This window comes from Anabrus simplex, chromosome 2 (genome assembly GCF_040414725.1).
Source record: "Anabrus simplex isolate iqAnaSimp1 chromosome 2, ASM4041472v1, whole genome shotgun sequence".
In the NCBI taxonomy this organism is placed as follows: domain Eukaryota; kingdom Metazoa; phylum Arthropoda; class Insecta; order Orthoptera; family Tettigoniidae; genus Anabrus; species Anabrus simplex.
The window spans coordinates 838896039-838921277 of record NC_090266.1 but is presented as its reverse complement, the minus strand read 5'-3'; the positions used below and the strand labels follow the sequence as shown (position 1 = coordinate 838921277).

Genomic DNA, 25239 nt, shown 5'->3' with positions numbered 1-25239 from the left:
TGTGATCAGAACATTGATTGATGTGTTCAGAAAACAAAATAAGTGATCAAGACTAGAATCGAACACTGTACTCAATACATCATGTGTTTAGAATATGTCAGGGGATACCCTTGTTCTAAGCAGATCAGATTGGAACATAACAAGACTAGAATAGAACACTGTAATCGATGTTGTTAACTTCAACATGTGATCAGAACATTGATTGATGTGTTCAGAACACAACATATGTGATCAAGACTAGAATCGAACACTGTACTCAATACAACATGTGTTTAGAACATGTTAGGGGGTACCCTTGTTCTAAGAAGATCAGAATGAAACATAACAAGACTAGAATCGAACACTGTAATCGATGTTGTTAACTTCAACATATGATCAGAACATTGTTTGATGTGTTCAGAGCAAAAGTACAATTTTGATGATTTGCTTTGTGTAAAATCAAAAACTGTGGAAACACACTGTGTACATATCGCGTAGCTAACTCGCTCAGTAAGCAATATTGCAAAACTACAACTTCAATGATTTGCCAAGTGTAAAAAATAAAAAAAACACGCTGTACCCATACTGCGCAGCTAACTCGCTCGGTAAACGATATAGCAAAAGTACAACTTCAAATTATTTACCTTCCATCATTCGTCTTGTGTGAAAATCAGTCGAACAATTTATCGCATAAACATGTAACATGAAATATCAGTCAATCTGTTGGCATGGGTTACAAGCATGTAGCTTATGCGGGAAGTAAAATTAAACAGAACGCTAGTGCTATAAGAAATAGTCTGCTTACATTTAAGTCTCTAGCTGTTGAACAAGTTATTACATAAATATGTAACATGAAATATCGGTTCGGAAACATATTGTTTCAATCTGTTGACATGGATTACAAGCATGTAGCTTGTGCAGGCGAGGGCTACTATGCAAAATGCTGAGCCGAAAAAAAAATCGTGATAGGGTATGGAACCCAGGGGTTACATCTTATCAGAAGGGCAAAAAGGATGAAAGGACTCTTCCTCCTCCTTACCGCACATTCCTTGTAGGACTAATTGGCTAAAGGGCCAATGGGCTAAAGGGCTAAAGGAGCAACAACCTCATCGATCGCTACCAGCAAGAACGCTTGTACTTTGTTAAGTGTAGATAATTAATCTTTATTGGTAAATGGTTTTATGTTCAGAACAAGGAATGGAACGTAGGGGTTACGTCTTACCTAATAAAATCCCCGAGGTGCGATGAGTTACGTTTTTCTAACTAGTGTTTGGAACACTGAACTTTTTAAGATGATAGCAGAGAGGTTAGCAATGTTCTGTTGTTGGATTTTAAATTCTACGCTATAACATGCATAAGGTGGCAGCCTTGAGGTTTACCGCCGTAAAGATGGCAGCAGTGAGGTTAGCGACGCTCTATTGTCCTCCAAAGTGAGGTTAGGGTTCGTCAAGGAGACAGCTGTCAAAAAAGCACGTGTCTATGTTTACCAACAAAAGCACGTGGCTGTGACGTCACGGTCACGTAGTATGTTGCTTCAGCATGCAAAGTTCAATGTCTACACCTACGTAGTTAACACTCTGCTATGTTCACAAGATTTTTACACATAACTATTCTTTATGTTTTAAGTTCGTGCACATAGGTTATGTTAATATTGCAGCACACACAAGCGATGATTGCACGCTGTTGTAGAAAAGTTTAGTACGATAGTCGATGCATACATCATCGATAGGTGATGTGTACACGCTTATAACATAGCTCTTCCTTGTGCTTTAAGTTCGTGCACATGGGTTAGGGATACACAAAAGCAATTGCTACATGCTCTAGCGGAAGAAGCCTAGTACGATAGTCGGTGCATGCATCATCGATACGTGATGTGTACACGCTATTCTTTATGCTTTAAATTCACGCACATAGGTAACAGCACACAATTGTGATCGTTGTACACTCTAGCGGGAGAAGTTTAACTTTATACACATACGTTAGCAATACACATATGCGATCGTTGTACGAAAGTCGATGCATGCAAAATCGATAGGTGATGTGTACACGCTTTGAACTTAGCTATTCTTTGTAGTTTAAGTTCATGCGTGTAGGTTATGCTAAGATAGTACAATCTAGCGGAAGAAGTTTAGTATGAGAGTCGATGCATGCAAAATCGATAGGTAATGTGTGCACGCTGTGAAACATAGCTATTCCTTGTACTTTAAGTTCATACGTATAGGTTATGCTAAGATAGCAGCATAATCTAGTCGAAGAAGTTTAGTATGATATTCGATGCATGCAAAATCGATAGGTAATGTGTACACGCTGTGAAACATTACTATTCTTAGTACTTTAAGTTCATGCGTATAGGTTATGCTAAGATAGTAGTACAATCTAGCGGAAGAAGTTAGGTACGTGAGTCGGTGTATGCAAAATCGATAGGTAATGTGTACACGCTTTGAAACATGGCTATTCTTTGTACTTTAAGTTTATGGGTATAGGTTATGCTAAGATAGCAGCACAATCTAGCGGAAGAAGTTTAGTACGATAGTCGATGCATGTAAAATCGATAGGTGATGTGTACACGCTTTAAAACATGGCTATTCATACTGCTGCTCTGTTCCCAAGTTTTATAAACATAGCTGGTCCTAATACTGCTCTTAACGACGTAGAGCTAAGGATTGATTACGTGACCGTGACGTCACAGCCACATGCTCTTGTTTGGTAAACATAGCCACGTGCTTTTTTGACAGCTGTCTCCTTGACGAACCCTAACCTCACTTTGGAGGACGATAGAGCGTCGCTAACCTCACTGCTGCCATCTTTACGGCGGTAAACCTCAAGGCTGCCACCTGATGCATGTTATAGCGCGGAATTTAAAATCCAACAACAGAACATTGCTAACCTTACTCTTGCCATCTTTACGGTGGTAAACCTCAAGGCTGCCACCTTATGCATGTTATAGCGTAGAATTTAAAATCCAACAACAGAACATTGCTAACCTCTCTGCTATCATCTTGAAAAGTTCAGTGTTCCAAACACTAGTTAGAAAAACGTAACTCATCGCACCTCGGGGATTTTATTAGGTAAGACGTAACCCCTACGTTCCATTCCTTGTTCTGAACATAAAACCATTTACCAATAAAGATTAATTTTCTACACTTTACAAAGTACAAGCGTTCTTGCTGGTAGCGATCGATGAGGTTGTTGCTCCTTTAGCCCTTTAGCCCATTAGCCCTTTTGCCCATTAGCCCTTTAGCCAATTAGCCCTACAAGGAATGTGTGGTAAGGAGGAGGAAGAGTCCTTTCATCCTTTTTGCCCTTTTAATAAGATGTAACCCCTGGGTTCCATACCCTATCACGATTTTTTTTTCGGCTCAGCATTTTGCATAGTAGCCCTCGCCTGCACAAGCTACATGCTTGTAATCCATGTCAACAGATTGAAACAATATGTTTCCGAACCGATATTTCATGTTACATATTTATGTAATAACTTGTTCAACAGCTAGAGACTTAAATGTAAGCAGACTATTTCTTATAGCACTAGCGTTCTGTTTAATTTTACTTCCCGCATAATCTACATGCTTGTAACCCATGCCAACAGATTGACTGATATTTCATGTTACATGTTTATGCGATAACTTGTTCGACTGATTTTCACACAAGACGAATGATGGAAGGTAAATAATTTGAAGTTGTACTTTTGCTATATCGTTTACCGAGCGAGTTAGCTGCGCAGTATGGGTACAGTGTGTTTTTGAATTTTACACTAGGCAAATCATTGAAGTTGTAGTTTTGCAATATTGCTTACTGAGCGAGTTAGCTACGCGATATGTACACAGTGTGTTTCCATAGTTTTTGATTTTACACTAAGCAAATCATCAAAATTGTACTTTCGCTCTGAACACATCAAACAATGTTCTGATCATATGTTGAAGTTAACAACATCGATTACAGTGTTCGATTCTAGTCTTGTTATGTTTCATTCTGATCTTCTTAGAAAAAGGGTACCCCCTAACATGTTCTAAACACATGTTGTATTGAGTACAGTGTTCGATTCTAGTCTTGATCACTTATTTTGTGTTCTGAACACATCGGTCAATGTTCTGATCACATGTTGTATCGAGTACAGTGTTCGATTCTAGTCATGATCACTTATTTTGTTTTCTGAACACATCAATCAATGTTCTGATCACATGTTGTATCGAGTACAGCGTTTGATTCTACTCTTCTTATGTTTCGAAAGTCTAAACATGCACAATAATGTTATCGCTGCACACGCTTGCCTTCGCGATGCAGGTTTAAACTTGTTCGATATAAAGCTATGCCTTGACATAAGAGGCGGAGGAGGAGGAGGGGGTAGAGAAGGAGGAGGAGGAGGAGGAGAATGATAAGGCCTTAACAGCCTATGTATAGTCGCCATTGTTTAAAGATGACAGCTGTCAAAATAATGTTTCAAATTATCCGCCACCACATTTCAGCTACAGAGGGTAGCAGGGTGCTCTGTTGATTAAGCACATAGAATTTCAAATTGCCCTCCACCGCATGCATGACAGCAGCTGTTATCTTGCGCAGTAGCCTCTAAGCTAGCTTTCTTCATAAGAGTAGCCGCCATCTTGTGCGAGCACCCCCTAGGCTGTCTCGTAAGGAGCTATGTATAGTCACCATTTTGTGTCCGCCATCTTGCGTAAGCATCCCTAGGACGTCTCAAGCCATCTTGTGTCTCATAAGAGCAGCCACCATCTTGTAGAAATAGATAGCTGCCAATGCCAAAGGGCTTAAGTAGGAATCGAACCGTTGATCTCATCATTAGACTATGTTTTTTCTTGTTCCTGATACTACGAACCTACGTATTAGGCGGAAAAGTTTTGTCCGTTTTGCTCTACGATGCACCGTTTTCGAGATATTTAACATTTTGCATTTAAGCCTCCAAATTTAATGAATCGAACCAGCACGGTACGTTATACTCTCTACCATAGCTAGACCTGATCATGTTACGAAGACTCGCTTCAATACAAGCTAAAACAGAGCAAATGCCAAAGGGCCTAAGTAGGAACCGAACCGTTGATCCCATCATTAGACTATGGTTTTCTTGTTCCTCACACTGCAAACCTCGGTATTAGGCAGAAAAATTTTGTCCGTTTTGCTCTACGGTGCATCGTTTTCGAGATATTTAACATTTTGCATTTAAGCCCTAAATTTAATGAATCGAACTAGCACGACACGTTAGCCTCTAAGCTAGCTTTCTTCATAAGAGTGGCAGCCATGTTGCGCAAGCACCCTTAAAGCGTCTCATAAGGAGTTGTGTATAGCCGCCATCTTGTGTCCGCCATCTTGCGCAAGCATCCTAAGGGAGTCTCAAGCCATCTTGTGCAAGGACCCTTAAGCCGTCCTATAAGAGCAGCCGCTATCTTGAGCAAGCATCCCTAGGGCATCTCATAAGGAGTCATGTATAACTGCCATCTTGCGCAAGCATCCCAAGGGCGTCTCATAAGAACCTATGTATAGCAGCCATCTTGCGTAAGCACCCTTAAGGAGTCATGTATAACCACCATCTTATGCAATTGGCGTCGAGAGATGGCTGCTGTAGAATTTTTCTTTTTAAATTATCCACCACCACATTTCAAAGGTATCTAGCTAAAGATGGCAGCACGGTGTTCTCTTGATTAAAGATGGCGGATGACAGCTAACAGAACTTTTCAAATTGCCCGCTACTACAGAGGGCAGCACGGTGCTGTGTAGATTAAAGATGGCGTATGACAGCTGACGAAATTACCCGCATGATAGCAGCACGGTGCTCTGTTGATTAAAGATGGCAGATGACACCTGTCAAAAAAGCACATGGCTTTGTTTCCAAACAAGAGCACGTGGAATTTGCCGCCACCACATTTCAAAGGTATCTAACTAAAGAGGGCAGCACTATGCTCTGTTGATTAAAGATGGCGGATGGTAGCTGTCAAAAAAGCACGTGAGTTTGTTTCCAAACAAGAGCACGTGGAATTTGCCGCCACCACATTTCAAAGGTATCTAACTAAAGAGGGCAGCACTATGCTCTGTTGATTAAAGATGGCGGATGACAGCTGTCAAAAAAAGCACGTGGATTTGTTTATCTCGCGCTAGTGAGGTTAAGTTGGTAGCACTAAGGTTTAGGCCCGTTAAGATGGCAGCACTGCCGATGACAGGTGACGAATTTACAGCTACTGCGATAAAGAGGGCAGCACGGTGCTCTGTGGTTTAAAGATGGCGGATGACAGCTGTCAAAAAAGCACGTGGCTTTGTTTATCTCGCGCTAGTTAGGTTAAGTTGGTAGCACTAAGGTTTAGGCCCGCCAAGATGGCAGCACTGCCGATGACAGGTGACGAATTTGCAGCTACTGCGATAAAGAGGGCAGCACGGTGCTCTGTAGTTTAAAGATGGCGGATGACAGCTGTCAATAAGCACGTGGCTCTCAAAAAGCACGTGGCTTTGTTTATCTCGCGCTTGTGAGGTTAAGTTGGTACTACTGAGGTTTAGGCCCGTGGAGATGGCAGCAGTGAGGTTAGCGATGCGTTGTTGTCTGTCAAAAAGCACGTGGCTGTCAAAAAACACGTGGCTTTGTTTACCTCGCGCTAGTTAGGTTAAGTTGGTACCACTGAAGTTTAGGCCCGTCAAGATGGCAGCAGTGAGGTTAGCGATGCGTTGTTGATGACAGCTGTCAAAAAGCACGTGGCTTTGTTTACCAATTCAAATTTCCCGCTGGAGGCGGAGGAGGCCTCTGGGAAGGCCCCTCGGGAGGCGGAGGCGGAGGGGGCCTCTGGGAGGGCCTCCCGTGAGGCGGAGGCGGAGGGGCCCCCGGGAGCCCGGAGGAGGAGGCGGCCACCGAACCATCCAATTATACTACTTACGATGGCGTGTACCTATTCTTTTAATATGAAATACAACAGTTAGCTTATTGGTTGAGTAGAGAATGGAATACGTATTATCTAAATTGCCTAGCGCTTCTAAGCAAGCCGTGTACGAATATCAGTCTTCATACCTAAGAGAAAGCGTTCAAAGATAATTAGTAATTCCTCTGGAAGTAGCATGGGAAGTTCAATGTAGGCTCTTCATAACAATTGTCGTTAAATGCATCGTACTCTGCTCCTCTCCGTATTTGGAGACCTTGAATTTTCTCAAGTTTCATTGTCCCAGAACCGCAGTATAATCGAAGTGTTACATCGCACTACTTTTGAATCTCTGGGAAACACATGATAATTAAAGCACATACAACGCGTGACGATCTATTGACTTCATGAGAACTGGAATGTTAGTATGAACCTGAACACTCAGCAGATCGTCACAACGTTAATTACTTCAATCTTAGTTCATTTTCAAACAAGATAGCGAGATCCAGCTCTTATGGTCGAACATATTGATACGTAATGGCATTCTATGCACAAAAATCTTCAGATTATTGACAACAACTGAAATTCATGGATGTTTCTGCGACCACTAGATTTTCAAGAGAATCTGTTACAGCCTTCTTCACATCATTTTTATCAATTTGCTTTACGTCTCACCGACAGATAGGTCTCATGGAGACGATGGGATAGGAAAAGCCTAGGAGTGGGAAGGAAGCGACCATGGCCTTAATTAATTTAAGCCTATATCCCCAACATTTGCCTAGTGAGAAAATGGGAAACCACGGAAAACGATCTTCAGGGCTGCCGACACAATCTCCCGAATGCAAGCTGATAGCTACGTGACCGAAACCGCGCAACCACTTGCTCGGTTCTTCACATCTGTCGCATTCTCTTCAGAAACGTGTTTTAGGTTCTATTTTATGATGGCATACTTGCAATTCCAGGAGATATATGCATTTCTCTTAAAATAACAATTGAAATATGCAGTTATTAATCGGTACCCCTTCTTCAGCAGCAGACTGATCTGTCTGTCTGTCTGTCTGTCTGTCTGTCTGTCTGTCTGTCAGATCATCACCCCAAGTGTCCGCCTCCGTAGTGTAACGGTTAGTGTTATTAGCTGCCGTCCTCGGGGGCCCGGGTTCGATTCCCGTTACTGAAAGTAATGTAGAATGGCAGGAGGGCTGGTATGTGCTTGAAATGGTATATGCGGCTCACCTCCATTGGAGGCGTGCCTGAAAAGAGCTGCACCACCTCGATATGAGGACATGAGTTTACTTTACTTAGCCCACAGTCTGGTTGGATCCTCGAATAGCACCACCAATCCGAGCAAGTTGGCCGTGCGATTAGGGTCGCGTAACTGTGAGCTTGCGTGCTGTTGGTGGTGAGTTCGGATTCCACCGTCGACAGCCCTGAACATCATTTTCCGTGCCACAGTATTCTAATTGCGATTTCAAAAGGTTTCACAAAACATATCTATATCTGATATGAGGCAGCAACTCTCATCTACAGTACATGGTTTTAATGCTAATACACACACACACACACACACACACACACACACACACACACACACACACACACACACACACACACACACACACATTTATATACACACAATTAATTAACTACAATGAAGCAAGCGATAATTAATTAATACATAGCGACATCAGATTATAGAATTGAATCAAACAATAATAATAGTCACAACAATAATAATAATAATAATAATAATAATAATAATACAGATATAAAATAATAACACAGATGAATGCTTGTAACGGGATTTGAACCGTTACACTTCGGCCACCCATATTTTCTTCAGTGCTCGACGACGCATTACGGCATTCCAAATGGGATAATTTGGAACACAACCAGCCACACATATATGCATATGAATTTTCCTGAATTAAATGAAAACCCACAGATCACACCTACAACAACACATCGATATTGAAGGTTATCTGCTGCAATATACAATAGAATAAGCTTATTATATTTTAAGCCAGTTAAAATATGGGTCGCGCTGATCAGAAGTTTAGGAAGTACTGTAAAAATATCTTTGTAACTGGAAGAATATATATGCAGACACAATATTTACTTACATTTTCTTGTCACGAGGGAAACTGAAGAAAGACCGCGAATCCTTCTGCACTTCATAGTTATTGCAGCCAAACACAGCACATTCCATTCATGTTGAGAGGAGATATAAAGGAATGACACACGCTACTATTTACTTATGTCAACTTAATACAAACGCTTAAATAACGCCAGAAACTTCACAAACAAATACACGTGCTCTTATGACAGAATCAGTAACTCCAGGTCACTCCGCTAGACAGAGCTTTAATCGCTGTCCCTCGATATCTCGCAGACTGTCACGTATTGTCTCTACTGTATTTGCTTTCGCCTATGCCAGATGTTGGGACGCGAACGTCCCATGGAAAGCGTTAACCATGGGACGCAAACGTCCCATGGAAAGCGTTAACCAATCCTGCCATGAAAACATTCTTTGAAGATATCAATGGCCTCGTCCACGAAGCAAAACCTAAAAAATACCTATTTTAGGCATACAAGGAACTTAAAATTAAAGTTTATACTACCTAAAATTCCGGGCCCAGCTAATAGCGCCAAATCATTACCTTACAAAATGACGGTGAAATAAAATGTATCAAGAGGACACGAGGATATGGATAGAATACGTGATCTGCTTGCTGCACACGAAATTCAGACCATTGAACTGTGAACGCCTGTTGACTACGGAGCTCAGTCGCTTACCGTATTTACACAACTGGAGCGTAACATCTTCATTGTGTCAGGAAGCTGTGGGTTGTGACTTTACATTCTAATGCTTAGAATCTTCCATTTTTAAACCAACTATAGCTGGTAATTTGGAGGTCTCTGCGACTTTCTTTGTTTTTTGTTTTTTACAACTTGCTTTTCGTCGCACCGACACAGGTAGGTATAATGGCGACGATGGGATAGGAAAGGGTTAGGACTGGGAAGGAGACGGCCGTGGCCTTAATTAAGGTACAGCCCTGGTGCGAAAATGGGAAACCACGGAAAACCATTTTGAGGACTGCCAACAACGGGGTTCGAACCCACTATCTCCCGAATACAAGCTCACAGCTGCGCGACCCTAGCCACACAGCCAACTTGCTCGGTTTTCTTCATTCTTGTATATTTCGACGAGTATCTCAGAAGAAGAAACACAATATTACCTACCCTTGTAACAGATTCAACCTCATGACACCTCGAAAGGTTTCCAATATGGTTTGTTATACACAGTTCAGTGGTGGACTGCTCCCTTGTGAATAACAATCTTAAGCAAGACGATACTATAATATACAATGATTAGATGCCTTCCTGCTTCACAAATATTTGCTATTACCTTAATTGAAAGTATTGGTTAGCTACAAGCATATGGTAAACCGATTCAAAATAAGTCTTATAATATCAAGAGACATGAACTGTACATAAGGTAGTATATAAGCTGTTCAGTAAACTTATTTGTAAAATTTTAATTTCGGAGCCTGGTTGGATCACCGCCAAAAGTTTTATGACAATAGGAAACCCCCATAAAATACAAAGTAGAAGTATACTAGACAAGGACTTAGTGAAGTAATTTATTACTATTTTCCCCACTGAATCAGAAAGTGCTATTATAGACACCACTTTTTCTTCTACCCAGTAGCATTGGACGCAGAAAAAGTTAATATTTTCGTACGTTAGAAGGTACAGCTGCGAATGACTTACTGTATTCACAGCGCCGGGCTGTTAATTTCGTTTCACGTCGGGACTCGCATGTTATATCGTTCGGAAATATGGTCTTGATGGTGACATTCCTGAAAACGACTTCCCCCTCACATTCATGGCAGCTTGTCGGATAGTACCTAATTTCAAGCCCCAAGGCCCAATCTCAACTCTAGATCCTCTGGACAGTTTTATAGACAACAGGGATCGTTGAACAGTTTTGAGTTTGGAACTGGTGAAAAAGCCATGCCCTTTAACCACTCTTGAGTTAAAAGCGCTGTAATGGAACGATACTGAGGCCTAGTTGCTATGGCGATGTTTAATTAGAGCTGTCAAGCATCTCATCTCAAAAACACCACGTAGTTTCTGCGGGTATTACAGTGGTGTACGGAATTGGCTGTAACTTGTGCAAGACATTTGATGCGAGTTAAGATGAGGAAACGAAAGATTAATCTGTCTAGAGGTTGGGGCCACTGTGGCCAGAGCGTTCATGCACTGATGTTTCCGTATCTGTATCCGGATGTTGGACTTATCTCCTGCTAGTCCGGTTCATAATAGTATCAGAAGAGAGGGGGAAATTCAGTAATTGTACCTCTATCAAGAAGCCGGTGCACACAATCGCTTTACATGAACTGTTACGGATCAGCTATTACAAAGCATCTCTGGAATGAGGAAACCGGTGAGAAAAAAAAAAGAACCAAGAGGAAAACTTCATATACAAATCAGTCGTCGTTAAATTCTAATTATTACCTAATGGCAGACTGACTGAAAGCCATTGTAATAACCATGATTTAAATCTGATATTTCTTGTGCCCGGTTTTGTGAGGAAAGAAACATGTTCGAGGGAGCGGCCCCCCATTTGCATCGCGAGATCTAAATGAGAATACCCAGCAGTTAACGACGGAGAAGGTTATCCATCACCGTCCACTTTTGTTAGAGTGGAGGAAAATATTTCAAACGTTGCTTGTGGTCAGTGTTCTGTCATGTTTTGTGCAAAATTATGATCAGGGCTATTTTAAGGTGCCTGTCTATTTCGCAACAAGTTAAAAATAATTAGACCGAGCGAGTGGCTGCCCAGTTTGGGTCACGTAGCTGTCAGCTTGCAGTCGGAAGATATTGGGTTCGAACCCCACTGTCGATAGCCTTGAAGATGTTTTCCCATGGTTTCCCATTTTCGCGCCAGGCACGTGTTGGGGTTGGACCTTAAACTAGGCCCCCTCTCAGCCCTTTCCTATTCCATCGTTGCCGTAAGACCTATCTGTGTCGGTGCGATGTAAAGCAAATTTTAAAGGGAGAAAAAACACAACTAGTATTGAGAGAATACTAAATGAAGAAGAATATATCTAACTGGCCACAGTGCAAACTCATATAGTGACCTCCCCTTGTAACCTAATCTAACACTAAATAATTAGCCGAGCTGAGTGGCTTAGATGGATAAGGCGCTGGCCTTCTGACTACAACTTGTCAGGTTCGATCCGGTGGTATTTGAAGGTGCACAAATACGCCAGCCTCGTGTGAGCAGATTTAATGGCATGTAAAATAACTCCTGTTGGACTAAATTCCGGCACCTTGGCATCTCCGAAAATCGCAAAAGTAGTTAATGGGACGTAAAGCCAGTGAGATGATGATGATGATCATGATGATGATGATGATGATTATTATTATTATTATTATTATTATTATTATTATTATTATTATTATTATTATTATTATTATTATTATTATTATTTGGTACGTGTAGCCCGTTATGGACCTTGAGCTACCAAGATGATTGCTGCCCACCTAGATGACATGCAAAATATTGGAGTGATATATTGTGTCTTCCTCAACCGTATCGGTATTAACTTATTAGATTTTCTTGTCTCAGTTCGTTATCTCTCGTGTCATATAGTTCCCCACTTGACCTCGCAGGGCTAAATGACTCCTGTTCCAAACCTCAGACAAGAACTGAAATCCTTGGACGACCCGACAGCGAACGTGAGACCTCCACCTGAGATGCACGGATACTACATATCTGTAATGGAACTGGCCGAAACTAATGTTCTAATTCATCCAAGAATAACGGTCTCCGGATTTTAGAAATAGGTAGTAAGCCTATGGTTAGCCTTATCTCTAAGAAACAACCACCACCGAAGTCATTGGAAAGAGAAACAACGGTTCCAGAAAGGAATTGCTCGATATAACAGATTTCCGAACCAATCAGCTGAAAAATACTGAAGCTTTAGTTCTCACTTCGCTACCGAAAATGTACCACTGGAGGCACCCTCCTTGAACATTTCATTGAAACAAGACAAATATAAGGGGTGATCAAAAAGTTTCCGTTCGACGGCCGTATAGTCCGGAATCGGAATGCCAATCAAGCAAACTAGCCGTGAACAATGAGGCACTCATCCCATGGACGCACCAGGTTGAAGATCCTCGTGTGGTAAAACACCGTGTCCTGCTGCGTGAAGAAGTCCGTAACCGCCTGCTGCACGTCCTCGTCCGACAGGAAGCGTCGACCCTTAAAGGCCTTTAAGAGGGGACCAAAGGTGTGATAATCGCATGAATGGTTAAGTGTCGGTCCGCCCTAATCACCTCATCCACCGCCTGCATGTTGTCCGTAATGGATGAGGCTGGCCTCCCAGATCGACCGGTATCTTGTGTCGAAATGGGACCCGCACGGAACTTGATGCACCATTCCACAACGGTAGCTTTCGACAGACATGGTGTCCCGTACGCAGCCTTCATCCTCCGTTGGATATCCACCGGTGTTTGTCCGTCGGCAGCCATGAACAAAATGACAGTACGTTGGTCCTGTTTGGACGCATTTGGTAGTAACGTCGCCATGGTTCACGTGGTCGCATTTAACGCACGCACCTCGGCACAAGACTGCCACACTAATCCCCTTGCCTACATGTCATGCGTATATACCCGCATGGGAGTCGCGCTACGTTGCATGCCCGCTGCAGCAACGCCCTCGAAGGGAAACTTTTCGATCACGCCTTATAATTGCAGTATTATTCGATCATATTTTCAGAATCTGGCCAGTGAAAGCTAGAAAGCAAACTTGTATTCTTTTTGGGAATGTTGATACTGTGATTGTAACAATATGACTTCCAGTTCTACGTGGAATCCGAACAAATAGGGCACGACTTTTCAACACAAAAATCGCACACGTATTGTGTATTGGTAGGGATTCAAAAGCATTGCCATCTTATTTATGATAGGCTAGTATTCACGACACTTTCGGGTTAAAATCGTTAATGACTATTGTCTTGTTCACGATCATACCAGACACCAGGTTGCCAGAATGACGTCACATTTAAACACACTATAATGCCACCGTACTCAGTTGCAGTCGGACCCGCTTACTTTGGGACTGCGACACTGAGTCCAACCAACAAATATGGGGCACCCATAATAAATTGTTTCCATACAGTGTGTTTGGAAATAAAGAACACATGCGTAAGAGGCAATAATATGTACTGTAGTTAAATAAATGGCTGGTATTCGTACCGCGACTATCAACCACTTGCCCGTGGGCAGTGAATGTGAGAAGGAATTTGGTTAAGTAGTACCCTAAGCTAGATAATGTGCAGTGTATGGTTTAGAAATTGTTGGTATAAGATGCTGCTGACAGTCAACAGAAAGCTGTCTTAGTCTTTATTAATCTCCTGGGATATAGAAGTCCTGGCTGATACTTATATGATCAGACTCATTTGTTTCCTAGTGTAGTAAGCTTCTTAAGTACTGTCGTGGATTACTGGAGTTAATATTATGCATTTATCATAAATCTGAGCAGAATATGCTAGGCCAAGTGAAGAACAGCGTCAAATGATCTCACTTTTAAGAGGCTTTCCTTCGTCAACCAGCCTACATGCTATGTTAAATTACATCAGTATAATCATTTTCATACGATTCATTGCCGTACGTCTCGCATTGTACGGTACATATTAAAATATTACTTTATTATCACCTACGCGGGAGGAGTCCAAACAAAGAGGTAAGACATTTGGCCATGGACTTCTGACAGGAAATAAATTAGGCCCTCAGTTGGTTCACAGGAAAATTTGAATGCTTCTAAAATTTACGTAAAGGAGGCCCGGCCTCCCCTGCCTCCGCCAAAAAAAACCGCCCCGTCCTATACGCACAGCTACTACATTCCGCCACGAGCTTCAAGATACCACAGGAGTTGCTGAAGTGCCCTAACTGGGGTGGACTGTATGAAAAAGACCCCTCAGGACTCCTCCACTTCGACGACATCACAGGGTGGCTCGCGTTCGATGAGCTCGAGCACATCAGACTTGGATGCGAGACCTGTGGTCTAGAACATTGTTCACCGATGAAGTGTAAATTTGTTTACATCCTTATAACTGTCTGCGCATATGGAGAGCAAGATGGGAACGTTACGATGAATATTTTTCAGTACGTCACCAAAAGCTTGGAAGTTCAGAACTATTCTGGGCAGGTATCATATTCGGCTGCAGTATACCACTGATTTACATTCAAGGAAACATGACTGCAGCTGTACGAAGGGACGTGAGATGCGCAGAATGGACTGGCCTGCGTCTTCCCTGGACATTGATTGCATAGAGCATGCGTGGATCTTTCTTACAAGAGCGATTTCCAACCGTCAACATCCACCACTAAAGATACAGGCCCCGAAAGAGGAGTGGAGCCATTTACCTCAAGAAATGTTCAGTGATTTGGTTCTGAGCATGCCCCGTCGCATTCAGGACTGCCTCAAGGTTCGAGGAGGACGAACACGGTATTGACTTACATGACTGCATTGAAAACTGTCTTTAAGTTGTGATGTTCTGAAGGAGGAGGATCCTTAATTTGTTTGGTTTAGTCACATACTGAACGTATTCCTTTTCATACTGCGTCGAAAGTGACTGAGAAGTGTATATATTCGTTGTATTTACTATTTGAGTTTCACATCTATATATCTGCATATATAAAATAAGAGTTTCGTCTGTACATTGCTCAGAATTTAAAAAGAATGGTATTTCTGTATCGATCATGTCCACAGTAACAAGGAAATGCACTTTTAACTTTTCCGTAATGTCTGTCTGTCTGTCTGTCTGTCTGTCTGTCTGTCTGTCTGTACACGCATCACTAGAAAACGGCTAAACAGAACTTAATGAAAATCTGTATGCAAAGTCGGGAAATAAGTCACTACAATCTAGTCCATAAATAATTTTATTCACGCTGAGTGAAATGGTAGTTTAGGGGAAGGCTTAAAACTTAATTTTTAAATATTTATGTTATTAGTGGTCCTATCTTAATAAAAATTGGTATACAAAGTCGGGGAACAAGACGCTACAATCTAGGCTATAAATATACCTAATTTTATTCACGCTCAGTGAAATGGTAGTTTAGGGGAAGGCCTAAAACTTAATTCTTAAATATTTACATTATTAGTGGTCATATCTCATTGAAAATTGGTATGCGAAGTTGGATAATAAGCCACTACAATCTATGATATAAATAATTTAATTGGCGCTGAATGAAATGATAGTTTAATGAAAGGCATACAATTTAATTCTCAAATATTTATATTATTAGTGGCCGTATTGATAAATACTACATAACCAAAGTTATATAGAATTAAATTTCTGACCATTTATACCATACATTTTTACCGTACCGGCTATGATAACACAGATATTCATGAATTTGTATTTTTGTTGCCAAGTCCATATCAACGACGAGCCACGAGAAAATGGGTTAACAGAATTTAATGAAAATCGGTATATAGAGTCTGGGAATAAGAAACTACAGTCCCAGCTATAAACAATTTTATTCACCCTGGATTAAATTGTAGTTTAGGGGAAGGCGCCTAAAATGTAATTTTTAAACACCTATGTTGTTGATCCTATTACATAACAGAAGTTATAGAGAATACAATTTCCGGTCATTTATGTTTTATTCAGTTTTAACGTACCGACTATAATAAGAGTGGTATTTCAGAGTGGGAAGAAAACTAAATGTGAAGGCCTACAATATCGAAAGCGCATAACATTGATTAACAATAACATTTGATCTTTGTTTGTTGTGATGTTCTTTGTCTCTTATGCTGCCTCTCAACTCCGATAGATGGGATTACTGCTGCGTACCGAGTATAATAGCCTGACTGAATATTGGAGGGAAACAGTCGGGGAGTTATAAAACTTTCTTCTTTAGCATGCCATTCCTCTGGTTCACACATTTTCTGATACAGCTGGTGCGTAACACACTGGTTCTTCATAGTATTCCACTTATTCGATCTCTACTCTGACGCGCTGTTTTGAATGAGCAATGGGCATACTTAAGGCAGAGGCTCACTTAGCAGGGTAGTAGTAGAATGGCCTTGTCTAGAATAACAATTAGGCCTATTCCAAATTATAGCACCACAATTCACTAAATAACTCAAAACTCAACCCTGAAAAGAGCCGTTTCTTAACAAAAGCTTCTTCCTTTTCATTTTTATTAAATTCTACATTAATTTTATCCCAAATTAGCAGTGAAGAGGGGATTTCTCCTCTGGCTTGGAGGAAAAATTTGCTTCCAAGTCAGATAGATTTTTCCGCTGCCAGTGTAGTGAATTGATACTTTCAGACTCATCGGGTACTCCTAGGAAACTGATTAGTAAAAGGGCATAGTTTTCGCCCTGGGAGTCGCCACTATTCGACCCCCTCCCTGCAGGGACGAAGAGTGTTCACTGCTCACGGCAGCCTGCGGCCTGGTCATTCCAGCTTTGGAACTTTGGACTGTTAGATCGGCAGCTTAGTCCTGTTCGTTAAAGGTGAGAAAATGTGTGATTTTTTCATTTGATCGAATATTTCATATGAAAGCACTGCTTTTGATCGCTCCATTCCTACTGACGTCATTGTAATGTATGTTCATTTCAGTTGGGAAAGCCACTAAGACAATCTTTTTGAGGATGTAAAAAGGCAGGTGGAGAGTGCGTGTCTACCATTATAATGAAAACTCCCCAACCTGATTGTGACTGATGGTATGCGAGCGGGTCTACCATTACAGTGATTTTTTTTCTAGTTGCTTTACGTCGCACCGACACACATAGGTCTTACGGCGACGATGGGACAGGGAAGGGCTAGGAGTGGGAAGGAAGCGGCCGTGGCCTTAATTAAGGTACAGCCCCAGCATTTGCCTGGTGTGAAAATGGGAAACCACGGAAAACCATTTTCAGGGCTGCCGACAGTGGGATTCGAACCTACTATCTTCCGAATACTGGATACTGGCCGCGCTTAAGCGACTGCAGCTATCGAGCTCGGTACAGTGAAAATTTCTTAACTCAATCTTCATAAGAGAAAAGATGTTTGGTGACTTCCCCGTCGCGTTTCGAGGGTAACGTTAAGAGCTATGCAGTTTCATACAATCTTGCTCACAACGTGTACACTACCTAACCTAGAATTTTGTATACAGTGTAGAATTCCGTAGCGAAGCACGGGTACATCAGCTAGTAAGATAATATATCGGTTCCATCTCAGTACAACAAAATCTGATATATGCTTAACTTTCCTTGGTGAGTGTATTAGACACGTGAAGTTCTTCCTGCAACTGATAGTGTGAACATATTTACACTACAAATTCGGAACTTAACTCTTAGGTGGGCAGTTGACATACAGTATCTTGTTCTATTTGTAAAACATCTGGATATTGAAATGTAGTAAATAAAATGCCCAGTTCAGCCACACCAAATGTTGTAAATTGTAATTAGGTCTCTTGACCCAACAGTTACGTAGTACAGTAGGGTTGCCATATTTTTTTATTATTATTATTTTTTTTTTTTTTTTTGCAAGTTGCTTTACAACGCACTGACACAGATAGGTCTTATGGCGACGATGGGACAGGAAGGGGCTAGGAATGGGAAGGAAGCGGCCGTGGCCTTAATTAAGGTAACCACGGAAAACCATCTTCAGGTCTGCCGACAGTGGCGTTCGAACCCACTATCTCCCGAATACTGGATAGTGGCCGCATTTAAGCGACTGCAGCTATATCGAGCTCGGTACCATAAAATAAGAACGACGAAGTTACAACATATTTCCCTATGTGTAGAAAGTATTTCCCTCAATCACAAATTCGAAGTGTTGTCAAATTTCATAATTGACATCTATCGAAAATCAAATCGTGACCCATATTATTGTCATCAACGTTTGTCCTTTGCGCATTTGACAGTAGTCAGGTATGATGTTGGTAAACATGTCCCCCTTTTGCTGTAAAGAAAGAGTAATTATTGTTTTACAAGTCCACTAACGTAGGCAGTTGTGGTGGAAACGGTAGTTGAAGAAGCACGTTCGATGATAAACCTGTCTCCAACATTCTGAACAAGGTCATTTGAACGTGACGCGCTTTCGACTCTAGTTCGGATATGCACGGGACTTGCGAACTGCAGAACCAGTAAGGCGGATGGTACAGTACAAAGACAGCATAATTACGGGCGTTCTGCGATTAACATAAACATGATTGGGTTCATTTGTGGGACGCATCACTAAATTTCAGTCTGATCCTCATAGCTTGAAACTTCGGAGCAATGTATCATTTCATTTTCTTTAGCTTGTTCCAGGTATATCTTGGGTCTCTGTAGCTACCTTGTCTCATTTTGGGTTTTGGCCGGGGGGTTCTAAGACTTAGCATTAAACCCCTTGATTTTCTTACCGAGTTGAATAGCTCAGAGGGTAGAGCGCTGGCCTTCTGAGCCCAAGTTGGCGGGTTCGATCCTTCTCAGTCCGAAGTTAAGTGAATGTGCTCAAATACCCCATCCTCGTCTCACTAGATTAACCGGTACGTAAAGGAACACATGTGAGACCTTGGCGTCTCTGAAAACCGTAAAAGTTAATGGAGCATAAAATCTATATTATTATTATTATTATTATTATTATTATTATTATTATTATTATTATTATTATTATTATTATTATTATTATTATTATTATATCTTCATCTTTGGGCCAGGCTACAGGCATTAATATCATCAAACTTAGTATTTCCGATGTCCTAACCTGGTCACAAACCCGTCCCTCCACTCTCATTACTACGCTAAGTCTTCAGACACGCAAGTGACTTTAGAACAAAGACTACGGACGTTACGAAGACGACATATGTCTTCTCCCGTATTGAGGAATGTTTTAATCGTTATGTGGAAACTAATTTAGTGTATTCTTAGTTTTCATCGATCCAGCCTAATGCTGGTGCAATATTTCTGGGGTTCCTCGTCAGTTGGTTAGCACGTGATAAAGTCCCAAATTAATTTGGGTGTGTGATAATGTTAAACAACAGTAAATCACTTGTTAGACAAGTGGTTGCGTGGTTTGGGTCACGTAGCTATCAGCTTGCATTCGGGAGATAGTGGGTTCGAAACCCACTGTCGGCAGCTATGAAGTTGGTTTTCCTTGGATTCCCATTTTCACACCGGGAAAATGCTGGGGCTGTTCCTTAATGAAGGCCACGGTCACTTCCTTCCCACTCCTAGCCCTTTCCTATCGCATCGTCGCCATAAGACCTATGCGTGTCGGCGCGATGTAAAGCCAATTGTAAAAAAGAAGGAAAAACAGAAAGTAAAGACAATGATTGTTTAAGCAACTGGCAAAAAACTTGAGTGACGCCGATGTAGGAGTATCGGTTACGAACAACCACAACCCTCTGCTTGAAACTGAGTACAACCACCAGGGGTGTCGAGAAGGGAGTAATAACTGATCTTCGTGATATGTGACGACAGTGGATTTTGGAAATGGAAAGAAGAGAGACCCTTGGTATATGTAGCCCCTTTTGAGCCATGATTTGCCAAGACAACTGCTGCCTAATCAGATGGCCTGCAGATTTTATAGTGCAGTGGTCAGTGTGACGACATACTCATTGGTATTGCTTGGCTTTCGTGACTGGGCACAGATTTTGACTCGGTGCTGATAATGGTCATCTGCGTCTGTGACGTCGGCTAGGTGAGTTACTGCCCATTCATCATTATACGGCAGCGACACCCAGATCCAATTCATGGAATGGTGTGGTGAACTATATCCTGAAGTGTGTGCAGGTATCATTGAACATTGCATACGCACACCCAACGCAAACTGAGACGTTCCTGACCAACCCGATCACCATATCTATCCCTCACTGATTATACAGTATATAGAACTGGATTGATCGTCGGCTGGTCTAGTCTTCGACATTGGGGATAGCCCTTGACCAACTGCTCCATACCTGGAATGTGCATGGAAATCCTTTAGAGTGGATATTTGTCATCTCTACGATCGTTTCCACTTTGGAGTTGTAGACTATATTGTTGTTTAGGAGGATATACAGAGTACTGAAACAGGCTTTCTACGCGTTCTGCAGACATTGTACGCATGGGTACGGCGTCGTTTAAATGACTGAGTACAGCGTGAGTGAATAAAATTTCCATCGTCTACTTCAGGGTTTTCTGTTTCTTCTTTCCGTTGTGTATTATCTAAGAAACTCTTTACTTGACTAATATTTGTTGAACGTGACGTAATTTTACATAGTTCAGACTGTTAATCTTATCTGCTAGCCTCTATGCGTAAGCTAGACGTGACCCTCCAAAGATAAATATACTGTTTGTACTGTTTTCTAAATGAAGGAAGTGAATCGCGTTGTTTTACCCCTTAATCACCACTACGTATCAAAATGAAATCAAAAGAGAGAACATGATGCTGTATACGGACAGATTCACTCCAATGCTTTTTTATAATTTTAATGAAGGGATAGCATTCTTGGTACAGTACAGCATTAAAAATAAGTTCATTTACAAGCTAAGATGCTGCTTACTGCTGAATTATTTTCCGTTCAGAAAAGCATCCATTGGTCTCAAGGGACCTTTTCATTCTTCAGCGTTCTCACGCCCTCACCCCACTTCAACACCACAAAAGAAAGAAAAAAAGCAGAACTGTGAAGGCGATTACTACATATGTCAGTGGTTGTAGAGAAGAGCTACGAATTATGGAGATACCATTTGTACAACGCATAGTCTGTGAATCCGGATGACCTCAGGTCACTTCCAAAACACCCAGTTCCCATTGTACGCTATGTTTTCTTTCGAATTAAGTACATCGGAGAAGAGAAAACGTATCTTTGCGGACGTTGGCAGAAAAAAGCTACTAGTATTAATGTATGTTGCTGCATTCTTAAGTGTAGCTTGGTAGCATCACACCCGGCTGGCCTGGACTCGGTTCCTGGCTCGGTCATGGATTTGAAACTAGGACTGGAAAGGGTGGATACCGCCCCAGGTAACACAACTGACCAGGTAGGTAAGGGTTATTCTGCCCGAAGGCAGGTCCGAAACTCCGCAGAGGTGTTCCTGAGCCGGAGTTGACGTGCGGTAGGGTGGCCAGTTCCTTTCCGCTCCTCCATTCCCTTACCCCCAACCAACAGCGCGTGGCAACCCATCCAACTCCTGACCACGCCCAATGTTGCTTAACTTCGGAGATCTCACGGGATCCGGTGTTTCAACACGGCCACGGCCGTTGGCAACTGACCAGAGTTGTAGGTAAATAAAAACCTCATGGTCATCAGGAAGGGTTTTTCCAGATTTCCCTATTTCAGCTTCAAGCGAATGATGTATTGGTCCAAACAATGCAAATGACAGACGCTTATAACCAAACTTCTCATTCCAGTCATTTAAAAGTCTGCACTGTAGTACAGACATCATTTTGACAAAGATTATCTGACTTAACTCGCAGTAAGTACATCGAGATCAAGATGTCCTATGTTTTTTGTCTGAAAAGACGACAGTAACAACAACAACAACAACAAGTTCAAGCCTCTCCTCCTGTGGCAGCAGCTGCTGCTGCATTTTGGATTATGTTTCCCTTTCCGAGTCTTATTTCATCATATTCTACGAACTCAAATCAGCCCCAAATTCGTGGCAATGTCGAGAATCCATCCGTGCCCGTTCAAGTAATTTAATTAACATCTTTATCAGATAACCAAATTAGCAATGTTAATAATTCTGCTAAAACGCCATCCTCCCTTGACCTCATGGTCTCTCTGGCGTCTTCAAAAACGAAGCCAACATTCCTTAAATTAACGACTTACACCTACACCAACGAAATGGCTTAGGCCAAAACCTTACTTTTCCTACAGTTGCCGCTCCGTGTTAACATGATTGCGTAATAATATCTGAATAGTTCATAATGGACATCTTAAAAAGTACCCTCATTTGTGGAGACCACATGGCATCTGGAGCGACAACGATGGCGCAGTTTCAATTTCAGAATAGTTCACTCACACTATATTTTTTTAGCATTCTAATCAAATAAGGAAGGACGTGGGTTCGATTACCCATCAGGAAGTTGAAAAATACTGAGAACGAAATTTCCATTGTAGGAGAGGTACATGGCCCTGAGCTTCACTTAGCCTACACCGAAAATAAGTACCAGGTTAATTTCTGAGGGACCGAGCAAGTTGACCGTGCGGTTAGGGTCGCGTACCTGTGAACTTGTATTCGGGAGATGGTGGGTTCGAATCACACTGTCAGCAGCCCTGAAGATGGTTTTCCATGGTTCACATTAGGCAAATGCAAGGAGCTGTACCTTAAGGTCACGGCCGCTATCTTCCCAGTCCTAGCCCTTTCCTATCCTGGCATTGCCGTCGCCTAAAGCCTTCAGTGTGTTAGGGCGACGTTAAACCACTAGCACACCGAGCTCTATAGCTGCAGTCGCTTAAGTGCGGCCAGTATCCATTATTCGGGAGATAGTAGGTTCGAACCCCACTGTCGGCAGCCCTGAAGATCGTTTCCTTGGTTTCCCATTTTCACACCAGGCAAATGCTGGGGATGTACCTTCATTTAGGCCACGGCCGCTTCCTTTCCACTCCTAGCCCTTCCCTGTCCCATCGTCGCCATAAGACCTATCTGTGTCGGTGCGACGTAAAGCAACTAGCAAAAAAAAAAACACTAGCAAATATAGAGTATATTGTATATCTGGGTGCAAAGGAGGCCGGACATAGAGCTAACCACACTATCCCACTTCGTGCCGAAGTTATCGCTAGCGGCAGTGTTTGCCTTCCACTCCTCCAAGGGCCTTAGGCCTGTACGGAGATGGCTTTGCTTTTGTATTCTAGTAAAATAGCACGTGTGCCATCTCTTCTTTGTTCTGTGCACTGTATTTATACTTTTCGTTCTTCGCGATAATATTGCCATGAGTATACTTTACGTCGCACCCACACAGATAGGACTTGTGGCGACGACGGGCTAGGAAAGGCTTAAGAATGGGAGGGAAGGGGCCGTAGCCTTAATTAAGATACAGCCCCAGCATTTGCCTGGTGTGAAAGTAGGAAACCACGAAAAACCATCCTCAGGGCTGCCGACAGTGGGATTCGAACCCAGAATCTCCCGAATGCAAATTCACAGCTGCGGGCTCCTAACCGTACGGCCAACTCGGCCGGTCATGAGTATAAATATCACGATGGGCAGAGTGAAATGACTTGTTAAAATTGCTATGAAAAGACTCACGAGCATTAGATACACGTTGCAAATTTGCTGTTTCAGCTACCCAGATGGAAGGAGAAAAGGTAGCGCGATCACTGATCACCTGCATACAGTAGATGTCTACTACCCGAGTCACCCTCGTGTTGCTAAAATTACCAGCATTTGTGTAGTTTACATAGCTGGCCCGGTGATGTAGGGGATAGTGTAGGGGAAGCGTGCCTGCCTCTTACCCGGAGACCCCGGGTTCGATTCCCGGCCAGGTCAGGGATTTTTACCTGGATCTGAGGACTGGTTCGAGGTCCACTCAGCCTACGTGATTACAATTGAGGAGCTACCTAACTGTGAGATGACGGCCCCGGTTTAGGAAGCCATGAATGACGGCCGAGAGGATTCGTCGTGCTGACCACAAGACACCTCATAATCTGCAGGCGTTCGGATTGAGCAGCGGTCGCTTGGTAGGCCATGGCACTTCGGGTGTTCCTGTGTGTACAGATAACATACGCCTCGTATATAGCAAAACCAAACCGAACCCCATGGTGCAACAGCCCTGAAGGGCCATGGCCTACCATGCGACCGCTGCTCAGCCCGAAGGCCTGTAGATTACGAGATGCCGTGTGGGCGGCACGTCGAATTCTCTCGATCATTATTCTTGGCTTTCTAAACCGGGGTCACTATCTCACCTTCAGAAAGCTCCTCAATTGTAATCTCGTGGTCTGAGTGGACCTCGAACCTGCCCTCAGATCAAGGATGTCCTGGCCGGGAATCGAATACGGGGCCTCCTTGTAAGAGGCAGCCACGCTCCCACTACACCGCGGGGCGGGCTATCGTGTATTGCAGAGGTATGGAAAATAATATTCCTGAAAGGTGTGTTCAGTTTACCTCCGCCCATGGGATTCGATACTGCAACCATAAATACTGTATAGCAGAATAGTGCCTAACGAACTAAGTACGCAGCCTGTCTTTCTTTTCTTCTTACCTACCTCGCACTAGTGATGGGACATTCGATTCATTTTACTGAATCGATTCATTTTATTCCGTTCACGTTACTGAATCGATACAGTGATCCGATTCACGACACATTAGTCACCGCTCCTACTGCATCTGTGTAGTATGTACTGGTAAGACAGCAGCAACAGCATTCAGTACTCGCAGCTGCCATCTGGTCTTCATACTATGAACTCCTTTCTTAGAAAAAAATGCTAGTCACTCTAATACATCGAA

At 42.4% G+C, this 25239-nt stretch overlaps 1 protein-coding gene across 1 annotated transcript in view; it reads left to right on the top strand.

Moving 5' to 3' along the window:
- baz (bazooka) overlaps window positions 1-25239 on the top strand; it is an 842954-nt gene that overhangs the window by 378326 nt on the left and 439389 nt on the right. The gene's annotated exons all lie outside the window — the stretch shown is intronic.